This window comes from Triticum dicoccoides, chromosome 2B (genome assembly GCF_002162155.2).
Source record: "Triticum dicoccoides isolate Atlit2015 ecotype Zavitan chromosome 2B, WEW_v2.0, whole genome shotgun sequence".
NCBI classification, from domain to species: domain Eukaryota; kingdom Viridiplantae; phylum Streptophyta; class Magnoliopsida; order Poales; family Poaceae; genus Triticum; species Triticum dicoccoides.
The window spans coordinates 33470387-33476013 of record NC_041383.1 but is presented as its reverse complement, the minus strand read 5'-3'; positions in this window follow the sequence as shown (position 1 = coordinate 33476013).

Here is a 5627-nt window from a genome sequence, read left to right as displayed (position 1 = left end):
AGGGAGGGCATTAATGGAGGGGGTGGGGTGGTGGAGGGCACAAAGAAAAGTGGGGTGGTGGAGAGCAAAGAAGAGGGGGAGGGAAGGGGCTCTAATGGAGGGGGGAGGAGGGTCAAAGAAGAGGGGGGAGCATTGAAGAACAAGCAAGTGCAAGAGGGATGGGGAGAAAGAAAGGGGGAAGAAGAGGGGGAGGGGGGAAAGGTGGCAGATATTTTGGCTGGCGACCATAGCAGTAGCGCGGGGCACCAAAGCGCGCTACTGCTATGTGTGCCAGCCAAAATATCTACTGGTACATAAAACTATCTATAGTGCTTGCTCAAAAAACACGCTACTACTAAAAGATTACACATAGAAGAAGTAGGAGTAGCGCTTCCTGGTGGCCCGACGCTGCTGCTATATTCTTAACAGTAGCGCTTGTTAGAGTACGAACGCTGCTACCTTTTTGGCCGGGGGGTGTGGTGTGGTTAACATACCAGTAGCGTGCCCTCTAGAAACCAACGCTGCTGCTAAGTTGTATCAGTAGCGCGGTTTGTAACACATGCTACTGGTAATTATCAGTAGCGTTGGCTCCAAAACACACGCTACTGATAAACTTCTATGTATAAGCCTTTTCCTAGTAGTGGCCACCTCCCTCGATGCCGGCGACGACGCCCGGACGGGACCCATAAGGGGGCCCATCGATGGCGGCCTGAGACCGAGGGCCGGCATCTTTCTAACAATATTAGAGCTGTCGGCAGCGGCGGCGGCGGAATCTTGGGCTTCGCCGTTTGCTTCTTCTTGCCTTGTTTCCTTCCACAGGCAGTACGATGCTTATTAATTACAAGCACAAGGCCGATGAGCCCACGGGCTAGTTACAAGCGTCGTTCTGCCGGTCCGAGTCCGTCTCCACCGCAACTTGTAGCGTTGGCCCATACATACATACATACATGGCCAAATTTCTTCCGCGAATGCATGTCGCGCTTGGCAAGGCCGTCGAGACACTGTGGTGGTGGGACGACCCTGACCTCTGGGATCTCCTAACCTTTTTTATTTTTTTGAGTCTAAACTCACTTTATTGTTACTCAATAATGTTCATGAGGCCGGGAGCTCCTAACCGAGAGCACCGGTTCGGCTCAATGGCGCCCGACGGCGATGTTACAGGGCCGGCCGAGCAAAACTTTAATGAAGTGCTTCTATTCATGGATCGAACTCATGCCGTCACACCACCTGACCTAATAACATGCTAGTGACCAATTGAATGGCGAATTAATTAAGAACATTTATAGCCGTACAATTTATTGCACATGTATCGAGTATTGTACAGCTATGATTTTTTATTTATTTGAACCTTTCAAAAAAATTCATGGATTACAAAAAAATCAGTGATTCTGAACGAAGTTCATGGAATTTGAAAAAATCATCAAATTTGAAAAAAGTTGATCAAATTTGAAAAAAGTTGATCAAATTTGGAAAAGTCACCAATTTTGAAAATAGTTCAAATTTTCAAAAATAGTTCATGAATTTGAAAAAAAGTTCATTAATTTAAAAAAAAGTTTACTGATTTCTAGATAAGTACATAGAATTTTAAAGAGGTTTACCGAATTTGAAGAAACTTTCATAAAATTCAGTGATTTTTTTTGTCAAATTACATAAAAGGTTCACAAAATTGAAAAAAAATCAATCGATTTTGTAAGAAAAGTTAAGAAACTTGAAAAAAGTTCACCGAATTTGAAAATAGTCCATGAATCTTGAAAAAGTTCGTGAATTTTCGAAAATAAGTTCACCGGTTTTGAAGAAAAAAAAGGTCCTTGTTTAAAAATAAAAAATTATATGGGTTCTAAAGCTCTCGCGACCTAGTGAAAAAATAAAAGAAGATAATGAGTTTGAATCCCCATGTGCACACCCTTTTTTTGCTTCGGATTTGAATGGAAAAAATGCAAGGCGGGCCGACCCAGCATGCCGCACAGGTGTGCGCCGGTTTGTGAAAATCGAAGAAACAGACGCAACGAGCCGCGTTTAGGATTTGCCCCCTGACCTCTGGGGCGATCTTGAAGGCGCGGTGGAATTGTTGTAGCGAGCTCCTGTCCATTTGCTGGACTAGCAAGTGTCTGATGCTTATGAAGGAGCCCGCTAGGTGTTGGCCGGCATGAGAACCCGCTATTCCACGATGGCGCTGGTCCCCTCGTCCGGGAGACCCTGGCGAGCGCGAGATAAAGAGCAACTTTGAGGAGGTCGCTGGAGCGGCTGAGTACGTCGCTAGCGCCTGCGAATAGCAAACAATCTCAAGGCGGTTTGTGGAAGATGTAAATGACTCTTGAGAGGTTGCCTGATATAGTGTATGTGTTTTTGCTTTTGTGAATGCATTTGTTTTATTTTTATTTTGTTTAGTATGGAGCGTCGTCCACTTTTGCCTTGGCAATGACCCCCGATCAACCATGCCGTGAGCTCTGATTTTGTGACGTAGGGAGCCCCCGTTTGAGTCTGGCTTGCGCATGAGGTCGCAAACGCAAATGAAAGACATGTGGTGGTTGTTAGCCTATGTTGACACACAAAGTCGCGCAGGTATTGTGTACGCTGAAGTAGCCCCCGGGCAAGATTGAGTGGTCGGTGGATGCAACTTCTATGGTGACTCGGGGAGCTATGAATAATGATGCAGCCCCGAGCCCAACCAATAGAAGGATCTCTATGTCTCTCCTCTGAACCTTACGACGGAGAGGTCAGTACAAGGATGTCCACTCTGAACCTTGCGACGGAGAAGTCAGTACAGGGATGTGCTTGTTATAGCAATCATTTATTTTCCTAGTCATGTTTTGAACTGTTGGGAGATTATAGTTCATGCTCTGCTCACGCACGCTGGAGGCAACCATGGTAGAGTCATCAAAGTGGCATCTCGATAAAGTGAGGCACTATATTGTATATATATGGTCTAATTAACCAAGCAACTCTTTTCTTAATGAATGCATGAATCTTGTCGTTTCGAAAAGAAAAGAAAAATGTATGAACCGTCCATAAGGAGGAGACCTGAATAGAAATGAGCGTCGTGCATCCTCAGATAGCTGAATAAAAAATTATGAGGACCTTTCAATAAAAGTAGTAGTATAGGTGAGCAGCTGAAAAAAATGGGGCGTGAAATCCTAAAATTTGGATCTGAAAAAATGGAAATGAGAACTATAAGGACTTTTTGTAAAATCAGTTGAACTCGTGAGGGGCAAAAAGACTGTAATCACCAAAAAGTTGGTAGGGGTAAGGATATGAAAAGATGGAAATGAAAATATGAGGACCTTTCGACAAAAATAGTAGTATACGTGAGGGGCTGAAAAGATAGCGCGTGGAATTCCTAAAATTTTGGATTAAGAACGGTAAAAAATTCCTATAATTTTGGATCTGAAAATAAGAATGGTAAAAAAATGTTAATCGTGCATCCTCAGATAACTGAATAAAAAATTATAAGGACCATTCTATAAAAATTGCAGTATACGTGAGGGGCTGAAAAGATGGGGCGTGAAATCATAAAATTTTGGATCTGAAAATATGAAAATAAGAACTATAAGGACTTTTCTATAAAATTAGTTAAACTCGTAATCACCAAAAAGATGGTAGTGGTATGGATCAGAAAAAAGATGAAAATGAAAATATGAGAACCTTTCAATAAAAGTACTAGTATACGTAAGGGGCTGAAAAGACGACACGTGAAATCCGAAAATTTTGAATCTAAAAATAAGAACTAATTTTTAGAAGAATCAATAAATAAAATAGAGGGTTTGTGCGAGAAGCTAGAGAGGAGGCCGTTTACTTTTGAAGGTGCCAAAAATTGAAAAAAGATGCTACCAGCGTTCATCCTGATGCATGCAAACAACATGCAATTTTTATATCATCCAATCAACGGGTCTCTCCGAAGGGACAACTTAAGTAGCAGCACGGGCCTTATAAGCTGGTCCCGCTCAACGTCGCTAGCCGATATGGGACTAAAGGAACCAGCGTTTTGCGTGGGGACTGCCCAGCAAGCGATGCAGCTTCGATCCCCCAAGTTGTTGGCCAGTGCTAGAAATCATCCGGCGTGGCCTTCTGCGCCGCTTAGGGTTCGCGGCGCTCGCGTAGCGGGCCGGCCCAACAGCCTCCTCTAAAAACGATCGTGGGAGAAAAATATTTGCAGGTTGTTGGACTCGAACCAACGAACGAGTGTACGCGGCCGAAAGAAACAGCGCAGCAAACCACTCCACCAGGACCACGTTGCTGTCTACAATAAAAACCCAAGCTATTTAATACTCCTTCTAGTACAGCATTAACATCAATACTCCTAAAAAACAGCATTCACATATATTATGTACCATATAAATCATTTCAAAAAAGAAAACATACAAATGAAAAAGAAAAATCATAGATTTGAAATAAAAGTTCAATTTTTAAAAATGTTCATAGAATTCGAGAAAAGTTCATCAAATTTTTAAAAAGAATACGAATTTGAAAAACTAGTTCAACGATTCTGAAAAATAGTTCACAAATTTGAAAAAGTCCATCGATTTTGTAGAAAAGTTCATCGAAAAAGTAGTTCAAAATATGGAAAAAGGTCATCAATTTTGAAAAAAGTTCATCGAATTCGAAAAAAGTTCAACAAATTTGAAAAAAGTACATCCAATTCGGAAAAAGTTCATCAAAATTTTTAAAAAAAATCATAGAATTTGAAAAAAAATTCATCAAATTTCAAAAAAGTTCATGGATTTTCAAAAAAAGTTCACAAATTTAAAGAAAATAGTTCACGAACTTTAAAAAACGGCGCAATAAAGAAAACAAAATTGATGAAGGAAAAAGAAAAATAATAAACGGAGTTGAAGAACGAAATAAAAAGGAAAAATGAACTATGTCAATAGATGCGGGTGTATAGCCTGATGGTTATCCCTGGTCCGCGTTCACTGCAAGGAGGCGCGAGAGGAAAAGTTGGCTGCTATCCAAGTTGCCAATACCAGGAAGCACAACTTTGAAGACTTCATGGAGACTTTCATTGCTGCTGCCACTCGCATTGCAGATGTGATCGACTTGGACAAGTTCGTCGCCCCTTCCAGTCCTCGGCCTGAGGAATAAGACTTTTATGCTTCACTTTAAATTTGCCTCAGAATGCCGAGTGGATTTTGTAACCGTTAAACTCTGTCGAGCTGAAGGCTCGAGTACTTTGATCTGCGGTCTGGGACCTTTGGGTCTTATCCGAACTTGATTTATCATTGAATATCTTCATGAATTATCTGTCGAGTGGAAACTGTTCCTCACTCGAAATAACCTTGTATTTGTGGTGCAGCTCCGAAGGAGAAGGTAACAGTCAACTTGCACCTCGTCGTCCTTGCGAATTAGGATTTGTTCCATACTTAGGCGAGTACTAGACTGCAGCTAAGCCTCCGAGTGAGAGGTTTGCTCTCCACTCGGTAGGAATTTGAATACTTAGGCTTGTACTGGACTGCAGCTAAGCCCTCGAGTGGGAGGTTTGCTCTCCACTCGGTAGGATTTTAAACACTTAGTCGAGTACTGGACTGCAGCTAAGCCCCGGAGTGGGAGGTTTGCTCTCCACTCGGTAGGATTTTAAACACTTAGGCGAGTACTGGACTGCAGCTAAGCCTCCGAGTGGGAGGTTTGCTCTCCACTCGGTAGGATTTTAAACA